We start from the raw sequence: 17,697 nt of genomic DNA, 5'->3' as shown, positions 1-17,697 counted from the left end.
GTAAGGTAGAAGTGGTTATTCTACAAGGGAATAAGGATTCGTTCAATTTCGAGTTTGGAGAGCCCTGCTAAGGTTGGGTTCAGTTTCCTTGGGGAGGCAGTTATATGCTTAAGGTTGTGGCCGTGTTGCACAGGTTGTCTGGCATGCCGGGAATGCTAAGGAATGGTTTTGAGGACGAAATCTAATTTAAGTGCGGGAGAGTTGTAACGCTATGTTTCGAATCATTTCCCATTTCGGGGTGGTGATCAAGGATTGGGTATTAGCAGACTTAGGACCCCTGAAGAAAGGTTTAGACCCATTTGGACGTGGGTAAATAAAGTTGATAGAAGTGTAGGACTTATCGTTACCTTTCTGTGGATATAAAGAACGTCGAAAACGGATAAGGGATGCAAAAGTTATGACCATTTGAAGTTAGAGGGGTTTTGGGCCAACCGGGTACGCATGGCGTACTAGGTGGGAACGCATGGCGTTGAAAAGGAAATTGGACACGGGCCAACTTGGGAACACAGGGCGTTCGCTGGGCTGTTTCAAAAACTCGTTTTTAGGGTTTGACCCCTTTATAAGCATCATTATGGACCCAAACCTCTTCCATTCTTCACCCTCCATCCTCTCTAACCCTAAGAACGAAACCCTAGCCTCCATTTGAGTGATTCCTGAGCTTCTTAGTGGTTTACGTGTGTTTTGGTGCTTGAGGAAGAAGAAGGAGCTTCTTGAAGAGTCATTGATTGGCTTAGAGCTTTTGGATCCAGGCTTTGTACACCTAGATGTATCTTCTGGTGGTATAAAGTCTCAACCTTGATAACTCTTTCATATAGATCTAGCTAAGTGGTATTTTGTTATGGTTTTGGCCCCTTTGTGGTGGTTCTTGTGAGTAGAAGTTACTCCAGAACCTTTGAGCTTCATATTTGGTCTTTGTTGGGGTTATGGAATCATAATGTTTGGATCTTGATGAGTATAAACCTTTCATGCATGATTTGGTAGTCTTTTGGTGAAGCTTGGGACTTAGGGTTTTGATTTAGGTCCCATTAAGTCATGCTAAGGCATAAAGTCAGGAACTTTATGACTTAAGAAGTCCCTTTGAATCAGATCTGGAAGTTTGGACTGAGGTCTTAAAGTATTAAGAAGTTTTTAAGACATTTTAGAGTGATTTTGACCTTTGGAGTTCATCTTTGGTGTTGGGCTTCATTAAGCCATGCAAAGGCTTAAAGCCTTCGACTTTATAGATTAAGTCACTCATATGAAGCTATTTTGAGGATTTACACGTTGAACTTAAGGTAATAAGATGTTTGGTGTGATTTTTGGACAATGGTCAGGAGCTTTGTGTGTTCATCTCGGGAACGCGGTGCGTTCAGGAAAGGGGTCCCGATCTGTGGTCTGGCAACGGACGCCCAACGCTCCAGCATGGACCGCAGCGCGTTCGGTTCATCAGTGGGTTTTTGGGCTTTTGGTCATGGACTTCTAATGGGGTTTGGGCGTGTTTCTTTGGGCTATGAATTATTTGTTTGGGCTTTGGTTGGGCCTCAGGACTTTGAGTGGGCCTTAGGTTTGGTTTGGGCCTCGAGTTGTGTTGTTGGTCCGTTAGTGGGCCTTGGGCCAAGTTTGGGTTGGGCCCATTAAAGAAAGGGTAAAATGGTCTTTTACCCTAGGAGTTAGGACTTATAAGTTGAGACCACTATTAATGGATTATGGCATAATTATTAATTGGGATTTATTTGTTGTTAGTGTGGGATTTCCGGTTCGGCAGCCGAGTGTTATCTGATTAGTAGCGTATCGAGGTGAGTTTCCTCACTGGGTTTAGCGGGTCGAAGGCACCAATGCCGGTCCATGGTTTATATATTAGAATGCTAGATGTTTGCTTGACTCTTGCATGTGTTGTGTGATGGTATGCTTATCGGGAAAGGCCCGATGCTAGGTGGGGCCTGATGAGTATATTGCATGCTAGTTATCAATATGTGATTTTATGTTTACCTGGTAAGGCCCGATGCTGGGCGGGGCTCGATGACTGTATGTTATGCTCATGTCTTTGTGATTATTGCCTGTGCTAGTAAGATTATACGTTCATATGGTCATATGGTTATATGATTATGTGTGTATCGGGCGGGGCCCAATGTCAGGCGGGGCCTGGTGATTGACAAATTTGTAATCCGAGCGGGGCTCGATGCCGGGCGAGGCCCGAGACCGAGTATGACTCGATACAGGGCGAGGCCCGATGGAGGGTGGGGGCCCAGTATTTGATTTATGTATGTGTGGTATGTGGTATCTTGGGGAACTCACTAAGCTTTGTGCTTACGGTTTTCAGTTTATGTTTCAGGTACTTCGGTTTTCAAATGGAAGAGCTCGGGATGATTGCAGAGCACACACCACATGTTTCTGCATTCTGTGATTTACTCTGATTTGATGATGTTTTGTTAAATCCCGATTAACTTGGTTTTATGGAAGTGTTATGTATTAACGATTTATTAATCTAGAAATGAAAATTTTATGTCATTATTTTTGGGATGTTACAGTTAAAGGATGATCGAGTTCCTTGATTCGAGCATTTGGAATAAGATGTAGACTTTTTAGTGTTTACCAATGACAAGAGTGATATGGTGAATAATAGCAAAATTGGTTTTTTTAAAGCAATTAGGAGCATTCGAGTTAAAAAAAGTTAAGAACTAAATGTACACGTTACCCTAAATCACAAGGATTATTCATATAATTTACTCTAAAATAGTTGAAGTAACTAGTTTAGGTGAGGAGAAAAGAAAAAAAATAGTAGTTTTTTTTAATTTTTTTTAAATAAATGATAACAAAAAAGAGAGTGACTGAAATGAAAAAAATAAATAAGTTCAGTAAGAAATGGTAGCTTAAACAAAGTATAATGACTAAAATAAAACGTCAAGAAATATTGAATGACTAATTATAACCTTGACAATGTTGTTCGATGTTATACACATGCTATCAACGGTTAGAGTGACCAAAATTAACAAAAATAAACAAATCCAATGACTAATTGTAGCTTAAACAAAATATAATGACCAAAATAAAAGGTAAAAAAAAGTTTAGTGACTAACAACGTACATTTTTACATTTTTGTGTTTTTGGAGGAAAAGGTTTTCACTGCGTTCATCTTTCACTCCATTCGTATCCACTCTCCATCACCAAGCGTCCATGGCCGAACGCCCTTGCATTTCTGATGATTCACCATGAACGCGCTATTAGAGTCCTTGATTACTGTCTCCGATTCCGATTTAATCAACGCGTCATTCGATGCCCTCTTTGAATCTAGGGTTACTTATTCAGATGAAAATGATTTTATCCAACTTGTTTGCAACGTTGCATCTGTATTGCTCATCTGTATTGCTCAAAGCTGGCAAAAGATCCGACCGTAGACGCTCCTCCGTCCATAATGCATCTGTCTGGCCTCTCCCTCCCTACCTCACAATCAGGGTATTTCCATTTCTATTTTGCTATGTTGGTTTTTGATTAATAAATGCATCAAGCATTGTGGATTTTTGTTGTGTTTATTTATACTTGCATGATTATTTGTAGGTTTTTTCTATGTTGGATACACCAAGCGTATGCTCGTTTTTTCAGAAGTATGCTATAGATCCTCTGTGTTATACTAATATTGACTTGGCTACTGGACTCCTCAAGGTCAACGATGCTGTTGTATCTACAATGATTCAATGAGCTGGATATGCGCTTCGGTAACATCTCTTTTCTTCCTAGTGCAGTAGCTTTATCTTGTTTTTGCATGATTGTTGGGTAGAATCCATTATGAACTGATTTGCAAGATAAACTCAAAACAGAAAACAGAACCAAAAAAAAAAATTATAATATTGATTGATAAAACACTCAAATTAACACCAAAATGAACAAAAATAACCTAATGCTTGCTAGCGATTCGAGAGCCTAGCCTCTCCCAAGGTATGAAATACCAAATTTAGATGATGATACCCACATACCCTCTACCCTCTTATAAACACTGTTGCAACAAACTAATTAACATAACTACCCAAATAAAATGCTCTTTTTTCTTGCTGATTCCCTATAATACCCCTTTCTATAAAATGTAAGATCAAGTGAATGCTTAGCATTTGTGGCCGATGAAATGATAAATGAGGAATGATGTCGTAGAACTCTGTCATGGGATATAAGCTTATCTAGTTTCTGTGTAGAAGCTGAAATGACATGTAGGATCACACTTATAACTTTGAGGCTGAGGTTTTGATACACATATGTTTGGTGAATTTTGTGAATGCATATAATGTTTTATCATGTGTTTTGTGAGCTTTATGCTATTGATGGTATTAATCTTTCATTAGTACTAAAAATGGTATTAATCTACTTGAATTTTATGTCTATGAAGCTAGGTGTACCTATGCTTCCTTATTCCTTTAAAAATAATGGTGTAAGGGGATTGAAAGGCATTTCCATAAACCTAATGGAGTCACCTATTTTAACAAGCTCTTGCTTGAGCTCTTTGAGTAAACCTGGGTATGTATGTATGTATGTATGTATGTATGTATGGTATGGTATGGTATGTATGTATGTATGTATGCTGTCATTATTTCAAATGAAAGCATGAATTATATTTTTGCAAAAGTATAGATTCTGACACAAACACTTTATGTTTTATTTGTAATGTATGATTAAATTTGCTGTTTCGATTAGATTCAACAACAGATGACCTCACTAATGTTTATTATTATTATTATTATTATTATTATTATTATTATTATTATTAATATTTATATTTTAAGACTCTACTTTTGCAGTTAAACAACTGTGCATTTCTTGACCACATCCAGTGGCAGTTAAAATAATGGTAGGTATCATGAACAATTAGGTTTAATACTATCTAATCAGTAATGCTTTTACCATTGAAAAATGTGGCACTCCTCATTTTGTAGTTAGTTAAAGTTGTTGTTTAGTGGGAAGGGACTACATCCATGAATTTAGGGCAAAGTTAGTGTTTTGAGGGGGTGGGTGGGTATGTGAATTGAGAAAAGAGAAACTTCTTTTGTACAAATACATATTATTTTGGCTCTCCTTATTATACCATGTTTTCCGGAGTAAGATTAGTCCAACCCTTTTAAAACTATAGATACTAGGTAAAAAAATTTATCACTAAGCTAGTTTTAAGTGATTCCAGGGAAAACACCGATTTTGGAACTAAGTTTGATCAAAGATGAAATGAAAGGTGAGTTGAATTGTATAATGTAAAAAATAATGTATATAAGTATTTAATCTTTGTATAAGTTTAACTTGGTGTATAACAATTTAATAATTTAATAAGAAGTGACCCATTGGAAAAAAAACGTAACCTATTATCCTCTTTGATTATTACACGAATCAAAGAGAGAAAAATGTTGTATTGAATTAACCACTCTGAGCTAATGTATCACCCCGATCTTGGTATGTATGATTTTCCCCTTAAATTTTCAAGATTTGCATTTTTTGCCCTTTAAGCTGGTACGTGGGGCATACCACTTGGTACGCTTAGCGTACTGGCTAGAGTTGGATCAGACAAGCGGGTGCGTACGTTGGACGTACGTGTGCCTTCTAGAAACCCTAATGTGGGGTTTTGCACCCTATATATTCATCCTTAACCTTTAGGGTTGGCCTCATCTTTTGTCCCTCAACCTCAAGAAAACCATGTTAACGTCACCGTATGCGGCCACGTTAAACTTAACGGAAAACACTAACGGGGCGTTATCAAGCCAGGGCCTTGGCCGGGACCTGGCCTTGGCTCGAGCAGGCCAGCGTTGAGCTTGTAGCCTGCTTCCTCTCATGAGGAAAGAATATTCCTCGTAATATTGTCATTCTCTCACGACCAATCAGGTCATGACACGGAGCCTGGTGACGCCCAGAACTGACGTCACCTGGCAGTTAGTTATCGTGGGTATACTCCTCCAAATAAGAGGGTGCCACGTCTCACTCCCACATGGGAGAGTCACTTCATTCCGTTAGAAACAAGTATAAAAGGATCTCTTCCTGCCTAAGGAAGGGATCCAACTTCTTCTCTAGACAATTTACCCTAAACTCTCTCTAAGTGAGGACTAACTTGATCGTCGGAGCGACGTCCCGGGAGAACCCCCGGTCGTCCTTTAACGATTCTTATGTGTTGTGTTCATAGGAAAAGCACCAGGTCAAACCCGTCTATAAGCAGCCAATCCCCTGATGAGCATGTCACAACATTTAGCGCCATCCGGACGTATCCTCAGAGTGATACAACCAATAGACGATGATGGTTCTCTGCATAAGGGGGATCTAAACCCAACAACATCTAGGGCGGCAGTAGAAGATCTGTTTAGAATACCGGTGATGGTAAACGACGACCACCACCGTGAGTGCAGAACAATCGTCCTAATCCAGGTGCTAATGGAACAGGTCTCACCGATTACGGTAGAAATAGTAGAGCCAGTACTCCAGAGCAGTTTCTGGCAAATGTTGTTGGAAGGTTCGCTGCCTCAGACGGCGATACCGCATCCCGATATGATGCAGGAACCTTCGTATGATGGCACCGAGGTACTCATTGTCTCTAAGTCCCTTAAGATAAACGCAACTCACCAAGCGGAGGACGAGATAAAGGTACTCTCGAGAAATCTACTCATTATTAGTTTTTCGAGCAGCGATCCCAGGCCGTTGAACTGGGATCCGCGAGATCCACTGCTCATATCTGGATTCATTTGTCATACAAAAATCCATCAAATATACATTAACAATGGTAGTTGCTCCGACATACTCTATGAGCATTGTTTCCGGAAACTACCAGAGGCATGGAAGGAGGGGCTAAAGCCCCCGACTAGAGGACTACTGGTGTGGTTCACCGGTCAAAGCTTGTGGCCATTGGGCACTATCCGGCTACCCTTGACGTTGGTTAGTCATGATGAAAGGGACAGAATCACAAGAACAATCGAATTCTCTGTGATCCGGTTTCCAGCAGAACACAATATTCTGCTTGGACGGTCAGCAATCTCCCTACTACAGTTCGTGCCATCAATGATATACGACAGAGTTAAATTTAGCACACGCCAGGGATCAGCGACAATCATCGCCACAAACACCAGGGCGCAACACTGCCATCAGATTATAGCTGCTCCCGAGTTGGTGTGAGCACCAAAGAAGTCGAAGGAGGGATGTTCCACCAAACAACACCAGATAAACGTGGAATACCCAGAGCAGCTCATGCGAATTGGCGCTCACCTATCAGGCGAGACCAAGGCACGACTGGTAGCGCTCCTAAAGCAATATTCCACTGTTTTCGCGTGGAAGCTAACATATCTGACATGTGTAGATCGACAGGTTATAGAGCACAACCTCAATATCACGCCTGGAAGCAATCCTGTCATACAAATGAATGAAGAGGGGCCAGACGGAAGACCGGAAAGGCTATAAATGCAGAAGTAGCCGACCTAGTAAGTGTCGGCATACTTAGGGAAGTAATTTTCCCGACATGGATAGCAAATCTTGTTATGGTAAAGAAAGCCAATTGGTTATGGCGAATGTGCATTGATTACTCAAACCTTAATAACTCTTGTCCAAAGGATTGTTATCCTCTCCTGGAGATTGATCAGAAAGTCCAATCGCTTGAAGGATTTCAGTTCAAATGTTTCCTCGACACGTACAAAGGTTATCATCAGGTACAGATGAAACGAGAGGACGAGGCGAAAACAACCTTTCATACCGAGAAGGGCACTTTCTGCTACCAGAAAATGCCGTTTGGACTCAAAAACGCGGACGCTACATATCATAGACTAATGGACAAGATATTCGCTGATCAAATCGGCAGAAATATCGAAGTCTATGTTGATGACATGGTAATCAAGATCCGTAACGAAGAAACTCTACTCCATGATATGGAAGAAACTTTTAAAACGCTAGCTAAAGCACATATGAGGTTAAACCCGGATAAGTGTACCTTCGGTGTAGAGGAAGGTCAGTTCCTTGGGTATCAGATATCCAAGGAAGGGCTTCTGCCCAATCCCACCAAAATCCAAGAGTTCCTCGAGTCGAAAACTCCCACAACCTCATGGGTGTACAAGAGATCAACGGTAGGCTAACGACATTGGGAAGATTCATCGCCAAATCAGCGGAAAAGGCGCTTCCTCTGTACCAAACCCTCAAAGGGTGCTTAGATAAAAAGCAGTTCAAATGGATAGAAAAAGCAAACGAAGCATTGCAACGACTGAAAGACGCCTTACACCAACTACCGACTCTCGCTTGCCCGCTACCAAGGGAGACACTACAGATGTATTTAGCCGCTTCGGAAGAAGCTATCTCCTACGTGTTGGCGGTGGAAAGGGAAGGAAAACAGGTCCCCATCCACTTTGTGAGTAGGGCCTTTCAAGGGCCAGAGGTTAATTACCCGGCCTTAGAGAAATTGGTCCTTTCCTTGGTATATGCTGCTAGGTGGCTACGGCGTTATTTTCAAGCCCACAAGGTGGATGTCCTAACCAGCTATCCGATAAAGTAAGTTCTGCTAAGGCTGGAAAAGTCTGGGCGCCCGGCTAAGTGGGCCATAGAATTAGGCGAACGCGATATCAATTATCACCCCCGGACTAGCATCAAGGCCCAGACCCTCACAGACTTCCTAGTCGAAATCCCAGATACTATCAAGGGAGTACCGACGACAATCTCTGTCGACCCATTGGAACCTGAAGCCGACAAAGAACTTTGGAATTTATACACCGACGGTGGGAAAGTAAGGAAGGCTCAGGCGCAGGCCTGATCCTTCAAAGCCCCAAGGGCGAAGAAATCACTTACGCACTGCGATTCCATTTCCAGGTATCCAATAACGAAGCGGAATACGAAGCACTTTTAGCGGGACTGAGGTTGGCAAAGGAGGTTGGTGCAAAGCAATTAGCAGCTCTTAGTAACTCATTACTTATCACAAACCAGATAAATGGAACATATGACGCAAAAGATCCAAGGATGCAGAAATACCTAGATGCAGTCTGCAGCTTAACAAGCACATTCAAAAACTTTTCAATACAACAAATTTTCCGTGGAAAGAATGCGAGGGTGGGTGCTCTCAGCAAGCTAGCCTCGACTTCCTATGATCACCTAACAAAGAAAGTGTTAGTTGAAGTGCTCCCAGAAAGAAGCATTGATAACAAAAAGGTTAATACAGACTCGACTATCCCGGAGTGGACCAAACCATACGTCGAGTACTTGCGCCATGGCGTACTCCCGGACGACCCAGAAGAAGCGAGGAAAGTTAGGATCAGGGCGTCACATTTCACAATCAGAGACAAACAACTGTATCGAAGAGGGTTTTTAAGCCCATGACTAAAGTGCATCTCTAAGACAGAAGGGCAGATGCTCCTGGAAGAAAGTCATTCCGGAGATGCTACTGCACACAAAGGCGCTCTAGCGCTCACAGGCAAAATACTACGCCTAGGAGTACATTGGCCAGACATATACAACGAGGCGGCAGCCCTAACCAAGAAAAGCAAAGAATGTCAGGCATTTGCTCCTTTCCAGAATCAACCGGCCATGCCGTTGACCAGCATCATCAGCCCCTGGCCTTTCCATCAATGGGGAATTGACATAGTGGGGCCATTCCCACCAACGCCAGGGGGTGTGAAATTCTTGTTAGTTGTCATGGATTACTTTACAAAATGGATAGAGGCGGAACCGCTGGCCACTGTCACAGGAAAACAAATGATAAAGTTCATGGTCAAAAATATTTTGGCTCGATTTGGTACATCCAGAGTTCTCATAAGCGACAACGGCACACAATTTGAAGGGAGCCCCTTCAAGGAGTGGTGTGAAAACAAGAAAATTCACTGCCGGTTCACGTCCGTGGCGCACCCTCAGGCCAATGGACAAACTGAGATATCGAACAAAACCATAGTCAATGGTTTGAAGAAAAGGTTGCTCAGATCAAATTCTGCCTGGGTGGATGAGATCCCGATAGTGATGTGATCATATCGTACCACTGCAAGGTCAAGCACGGGAGAAACGCCATTCAGCCTAACCTATGGGACGGAAGCAGTCCTCCCATTGGAAAAAGTGGTTGGCTCACTGCGAACAGAGAGTTTCGAGGAAACAGCCAATGAAGAAGGGAGATGCCAGGACTTGGACATGCTAGATGAAAAATACGAGGCTGTACAGAGGTGCCAAGCGTTGTACAAATCGCGCACCGAGAACTATTACAACCGCCAAGTCCGAGTCAAGAATTTCAAAGTTGGAGAATGGGTGCTAAGGAAAAACGAGTCCAGCCATACCGAGCCATTGGGAAAACTCAGTGTCACTTGGGACGGACCGTACAAAATTAATGAAGCCCATAAGAATGACACTTATGTACTAGAAGCCCAGGACGGGCGTGCAATCCCAAGAACTTGGAATACGCAGAGCCTGCATCATTTCTATTCTTAAAACAAGTGTCAAAGATAAATTGAATGTTAGCAAAGGCATTGTATATTAGTTTTGGAATGTAAATTTAACCATAAAAAATTACTTTACCACTTCCAGTCTTATAACACTCAAACAATAAAATTAGAAAAAAGAGAAAGAGCAGTTCAGATGCTCCTTATTTTCAAGCTTGAAAAGTAAGATAAAGAGGCTATGTACGTTTACCATGTGACAACAAGGATTGATCATCCAACATCACATGAGCGAAATCGATATAAGGAGTCAGCCAGGGGGTTTATATAAAAAAGGTTCATAACCTTTTCCCTAAAACATGTTCATCACTCACATTATAGCAAAGGTTCCCAAAAACAAACGTGCAAAAGAACATGTGACATAAGTGTAGAAGAGTCATAACCTTCCACTAATGACAGAAGCACCGCCAGGTGAGCCTCAAGATGACGATCTTGGCTGCACCTAGGGTCTTTAAGCAGCAAGTCAGAACAGATTTCTCAAAGACTAGCATGAGTAAAGCATAAAGAGTTCACAAGTAAAAGGACTCAGACTGGGAATTTAAGCAAGCCCTGCATAAATACTATGTGATGGGCAACATAAACCATTAACAAAGCAACCAGACAAAAGAATATATGCGATAATAGGAAACATTCACATCCATGAATTAAAAGCAAACATTGTCAAATCGCCGGACTCCCGGACTTTAGGACTGCCACTAAGGGCATCAAAGACAAAAAAAGAGAGAAAAAGAAAATATTGTTCACAGAAGTTACATAAAAACAACCAGGAAAATAACATTACTTGTGGACAGGGACAGTAGCATCACTGGGTGGAGGGCTTTGGCTAGGACCCGACTCATCACTTTGAGCATCTTGACAAAGAACACGAAGCCCAGCCAAATCTGTGTCACCAAGTCGGAGATAGCCAGCAAAATCTGTCTCCATGAACGCCGCCATGGCGTCCTCCATCTCCCGAGTCTTGGTGGCCACATCCACCTCTACCTCTGGATCAAACTCCCCGGAAACCACGAGTTCTCTTGAAGCTCTTTTCCCCTGCTCCACGCCTGCCGCAACGCAAGCTGCCTGCACATGAACCAAGCCCTTGAGAAACTAGGGGCTTTCGATCACCCTGTCCACAAGCCGGCTGAGCGCATCACGAAGGATCCACGAAATATCCTTCTCCAACACCCCTCTTGTGACACTTTCCCTAACCAGGTCTGCCTCCAGTTCTGTTGTTCGCTCGCTTAGGCTGGTGTTTTCCAAGGTCAGGGCCACCACACGATCATTCAGGCGCTTTACCTCCCCGTCAAGCTTTACCACGTGTTCTTTTAGGATTGCCTTCTCGCACAATGCCAACTCTTGATAGGCCTCCCAATTGCGCTTGTCGGCTTCCATCTTCTCCACCTGGGCCTTTAGATATACACATTCAATGCTTATCTTGTCCGCATGAGACTGGATAGTCTCTATGTCGGAAATGCGCTCGACAGATGAAACCAGGTAGGGCAAGATAAGCATTGAATGTGTAGGGGGGGGGGGGGTAGGGCAAGAGAAAGTAGAAGAAGAAACATCATACCTTCTTTCTCGACGATAAACTCATGCATTTTCCCACGAGCCCTCCAAGTGGCGCTCATCCCGCCAGCGGCCAAGAAGCAGTCGAGCCAGTCCTCACCAATAATGCTGACCTTCTCTAGGGTATCAACCAACTCTTTGTCAACACCAAAGAGTGTTGGAGCGCGGTCCACATACGCCTTAGTCCTCGGATAGCTAAGCACCACAAGGTCGTTGTTCACCCGCAAAAAAATTCTCCTGCCAATTCTTCTTGGATTTTTTTATCGTGAATGAGGGTAGGGACTCCCCGCCTACGAGAAAGGGTTCAAGTCCCAAACTGGGTGGAAGCATTGAAAAAATGCTTGAACGCCGGGACAGTTGGCTGATGGCCTAGGGCACGGCAGAGAAGCTCAAAAGCCACTATCTTGTTTATGGCGATTGGAGTCAGTTCCCTCACAGAAAACCTATCTTCACGGATGATCAGGTTGAAAATGTCTGTAGTGGGCAAACGCAGACCCTCCTCGAACAAGGCAATCATAATGCCGACCTTGCCCTCGGGAGGAAAATAGAGCGACGCATTAGGAAGAGGAATTTGAACCCTATGTTCGGGGACAAACCCAAATCGGAATTGAAAGGACTCCCATTCCTCATTAGTAAGTTCCCTTCCAGAAGGACGAGCGGTAGCCATGGAAGAATGCAAAGAAAATGTCGAAAGGGTTCTTTGAGGCATGAAAGCAGAAAGAGAAAGGCAGGAGCGAGGAGGAAACGCCTGGAGTAACAAGGGTTTAAATGTTACTAAAGTAGTAGCGAAGCGTCTCATGATGAAACCGCCGAAGAATGGCGACTTCTTCCTGACAGCCGCACAAACTAGCAATAGCAGTCCGCCACATGTCTACTGGTAGACCAGAACAACTCTGCTACATCACAAACATAGAAGCCTACTGGTCTAAGGGACTTGTTAACATTACCGTATGCAGCCACACTAAACTTAACGGAAAGCACTAATAGGGCGTTATCAAGCCAGGGCCTTGACCGGGACCCGACCTTGGCTCAAGTAGGCTAGCGTTGAGCTGGTAGCCCGCTTCCCCTAATGAGGAAAGAATATTCCTCGTAATCTTATCATTCTCTCACGACCAATCAGGTTATGACAATGAGCCTGGTGACGCCCAAAACTGACGTCACCAGGCTGTTAGTTTTCGTGGGCATACTCCTCCCAATAAGAGGGTGCCACGTCTCACTCCCACATGGGAAAGTCACTTCATTCCGTTAGAAATAGGTATAAAAGGATATCATCCTGACCAATAAAGGGATCCAGGTTCTTCTCTAGACAATTTACCCTAAACTCTCTCTAAGTGAGGACTAACTTGATCGTCGGAGCGACGTCCCGGGAGAACCCTTGGTCGTCCTTTAACGATTCTTCTGTGTTATGTTCACAGGAAAAGCACCAGTTCAAACCCATCTATAATCAGCCAATCCTCTGATGAGCATGTCACAACAAACCCTAATCGTCCCTTTAGCCTCCATTTTTACATCTTTGAGCTTTTGAAGAGAAATTTGTGTGTTTTGATCCATCCTTGAAGAACCAAAAAGAGAGTGAAGTTCATAGCTTGGTAGGAGATTTGAGATCCAAAACCCTCCATCACATTGCAAGCTTCTTAAGCTATAAAGTTCAAACCTTGACTTGTTAATGTCTAGTTTCCTTTATGGGTTGATTTGGCTCTCTTTGGTCCCTTTTTCAGGGATTTATTGTTTAGGTTGACTTGATGGGATCATTTCATTAGATCTGACCTTATTAAAGGTTTCCTTGGCATAAAGGTGCCAAATTTATGGGGTTTTAGTCATCATTCATGAATTAAGCCATTCATTAAGTCAGTTCTAAGCTTAATAGCGTCATGTAGCCATGCATGAACATAAATTTAGCAACTTTACGTGTTATTTCATCTCATGGAAGTCTGATAGCTTATTTTATTTCCTTATTTTTATTAGTTTATTTTAGATTTTTAGCTCTTTTTATTAGTATTGCATTGTATATTCTTTATTTTCTTTATCATGGATTGTATCGGAGACTTTTTTTTTGCATGAGGAATTTTGCAGGGTTTTGGAGCTCATTGCGGTTGTGGTTTGACTGGAGTTGGGCTTAGTGGGATTTCCGATGCATTATAGGGCTTGGTGGATCCACCAAAGAAGATTTGGGCTTAAAAAGCTAAAGACTTGGATGAAATGGGCTTGTGAAGATGGATCATGGATTGCTATTTTGGGCTTGGAGCATCTATATTTAAAGCTAAAAGATGATTGGTTAATTTGAATCATGTGGGATATGGAGGGGACTAAGAGAATCTTTGGTAATGGGATGGTTAGTGGAGGAAAAATGAGCGAATAACATTCCAGCAGCACTTGCGCGGGTAAAATTTCCGTCGCGCGGGTACCCGTGCAACTGCCCAGTTTTGGGCATTTTGGTCATTTGGCTTGCCATTACCTTGGGGGATTGGATCTATCAGCTATACTCTCGATTTTACACCATTGGAGACCAGAAGAAGGCGATTTTGAAGCTTGAAACTCATTTCTTTTCATCTTTCCAAGTTATTGGTAGTTTCTTTATGCAATTAGACTTTTGTGATTGTTGTTCTATTTCCATGAGTGGCTAAACTCTCTATTTCGGTAGACCTTGGCTAAAACCTATGAATGTTTGTGGGTTTTTGAAGGATTTATGCTTATTTATCATTTATCTTATGTCTATGATTCTAGTTCATATTTCCTATGCTTGTTTACTGCTTTGATCATGAGCTTGGTACTTTAATAAGCAATCGTTGGTTTATTTCTTTGGTTTAGCATTGAATCATTAAGTTTACTTAGAACAAAGGCTTTATGATGGTATAAATCATCTCTAGCTTATGAATCATAACTCTTTTATGGATGTGTAAGCATTGACATCCTCTAGGAATTGGGGATTTCTTCATTCTTAAGGCTAATCAACTTCTTGGATTCAATTGCTTCAATTGGATCCTTGATTTTGATTAAGAAGGTGAGTTGTGGGCTTCCCCAACCTCCATACTACCTATGAGAAATCTTGGCATATCATGCTTCATGATTGCTATAACCAATTTGGGGTGAATGATAAGCTTCATGTTAAATCCTAATGATAAACACACAAATGTTCATTGTGTTGAATTGCCTTGCTTTACCAATTCTCTCTAATATTTGAGCATCTCACTTTCTTGCTTAATTGCAAGTCTTTAGTTATTCAAGTCTTTTAGTTTTCAAGCAATTATAACACCCCCCTTTTAGTTTAATTGTAGTTAGTTAGTTTATTTACAATAGTTCTTTTAGATTGCATTGGTGATTGAATACAACCATTTCCCCGATGATCGATGCCCCTTTTTACCATTATATTACGTTTTATTTGCAAACAAAGGGTGTAATTTGCTTGGTGGACTTGATATCCCACCAAGTTTTGGCGCCGTTGCCGGGGAAATTGGTTATTGTTATTTGATTGTTTATGCCTAGGTCTACAAGAACCGGTGAGCTACTCTACAATCCGGAAATTGAAAAAGAAGCAAAGAGGTTGAAAAAGTTAGCCAAACAAGCAAAGCAACAACAACTCGTTCAAGCTTTTTCCTCTTCTCCACGAATCAACATAGAAGACCAAGTTCATACTTCAAGTGATACCGACACCGAGCCGAGTTCTCCAATTGTTGGTCGATCCTTTGAAGACATTCCGTTTGAAAAAAACTATATAGCCATGAATCAAGATTCCAATACACCACCCCAACAACCAAGACAACAACAAAACCAAGAACCTCTCATAGATATGCCACCTTGGAATCAACCCCCTCCACAAAACCAACCCAATTATCAACCACTACAACCACTACAACCAACACTTCCACCAAAACAACCAACCTCAAAACAATGCTTTTCAAGTTCAACAAGTACATTACCCAAATCAACCCAATTACCAACCCCCTCCAATGTACCAAAACCTGATGTATCCACAACAACAACCTCCCTACAACCAATATCCTAACTACCAACCTTATCCACCACCAATGTACAATCACAACCAATACCCACACCCACCTTACCAACAACAACCCAATTACATGCAACAGTATCCCAATCACCCCTTTCCACCCAATCCCCCTCAAGAGTTGACACTTAGACAAATGATGGAGACGGATGTTACTCATACACCTCTTGCTATTATTTATCCCGCAAACCGCCAATGAATTGAATTGAATTCAAGTTTCATACAGCAACTCACCATGTTCCATGGATTGGATAGAGAAGATCCTCAAAAGCATTTGAAATCTTTTCATATGATATGTGTTAGCATGTTGCCCGAAAATGTGACATTGGATGATTTCAAGTTAACCGCCTTCCCGCTCACCTTGGAAGATAAAGCTAGAGAGTGGTTATTCAACTTACCACCGGGATCTATTCACACATGGGAAGAGTTACTCAAAGCCTTCAATAGTAAGTTCTATCCCACCTCCCGAATTTCAAGCCAAAGAAGTGACATTTTGGGGATTCGTTAAGGGGAGAATGAGACTTTTCATGATTTTTGGGAGCGATTCAACAACTTGTGTACAAGTTGTCCTCAACACAACATTCCCGAACAACTACTTCTTCAACAATTTTATGAGGGTATGAATGAAAAGGATCGAAGGATGATCGATGCTTCAAGTGGTGGTGACATCTTCAACAAGACACCTCAAGAGATACGCTCACTTTTTGGAACCATTTCTCAAAATCAAAGGAACATTGGGACTCGAAATGAAATGAAGAGAAATTCTCCACAAGTGGTTTGTGAAGTTAGAAATACTCAACACTTGGAATCAAAGCTCTTGGATTTGACTAATGTGCTAAGTCAAATGGTGGTGGGAAGTGGTCAACAATTGATGGTATGCGGTATTTGTGCAATGATGGGACATTATACGGATAAGTGTCCCACACTTGGTAGTGAACCGGAGGATGTTAATGTAATGGGCGGATATCAAGGTCAACCAAGACCCATGGGATTTCAAAACACTTACAACCCAAATTGGAGGAATAACCCAAACAACCCATACCCACCAAAGCAAAACCCACCAAATGTTATGATGAGACCCCAATTTTCTCAATACCCATCACAAAAACCTGCATATCCACAAACATCTCATCCCTCTCCAAATTACCAACAACCTCATCAACAAGGCCGATCAAGTGGTAACCACGAAATGAGCCTTCAAGAACTTGTCACTTCTCTTGCTCAAAGCCAAACCCAATTTCAACAAGAGACCAAAAACACTTTCTCCAACATTCAAGCACAAATTGGAGAGTTGGCTACCGCTCTCAACAAGATAGAACAAAGGGGTAAACTTCCATCTCAAACCAAGAACAATCCCAATGTGAGTGCAATCACCTTGAGAAATGGGAAAACACTTGGAGAGAGCAACCCTAAAAGATTTTCAAGAGAAGAAGAAGATGAGGTTATTGTTGTTGAGCCTCCGAAGGTTGAACCTACTCCAAAGGACCCGGTTGTGACAAATATTGAGCAACCCGAATCTTCCAACAAGCCTATCAAGCCATTGGTCATACCACCACCCTTCCCTTCCCGGTTAGCCTTTTCCAAGAAGATAGATGAAGAAAATGAATTCTTTGAAACTTTCCGCAAGGTCCAAATCAACATTCAACTATTGAATGCTATTAAGCAAATTCCAAGTTATGAAAAATTCCTCAAGGATTTGTGCACCAAGAAGAGGAAATTCAAAGTGAATGAAAAGATTCAAGTCAATGCAAACGTGTCTGCGGT

At 42.0% G+C, this 17,697-nt stretch overlaps 1 long non-coding RNA gene across 2 annotated transcripts; it reads left to right on the top strand.

Annotated features, from left to right (window-relative positions):
* The first annotated feature begins 3,096 nt into the window (after positions 1-3,096).
* Positions 3,097-14,660, top strand: LOC145120859 (uncharacterized). 2 transcript variants are annotated; one of them, XR_013714403.1, is made up of 3 exons: positions 3,097-3,432; positions 3,535-3,692; positions 14,001-14,660. It is a non-coding gene; the product is annotated as an uncharacterized LOC145120859 (long non-coding RNA). The 2 variants fall into 2 exon arrangements; XR_013714402.1 differs by lacking the exon at positions 14,001-14,660 and adding an exon at positions 4,355-4,604.
* The last annotated feature ends 3,037 nt before the right edge of the window (positions 14,661-17,697 follow it).

This window comes from Lactuca virosa, chromosome 6 (assembly GCF_052849685.1).
Source record: "Lactuca virosa cultivar CGN04683 chromosome 6, Lactuca_virosa_CGN04683_v6, whole genome shotgun sequence".
Taxonomy (NCBI): Eukaryota; Viridiplantae; Streptophyta; class Magnoliopsida; order Asterales; family Asteraceae; genus Lactuca; species Lactuca virosa.
The sequence above is the reverse complement of the archived record's forward strand: the minus strand, read 5'-3'. Positions and strand labels throughout refer to the sequence as shown.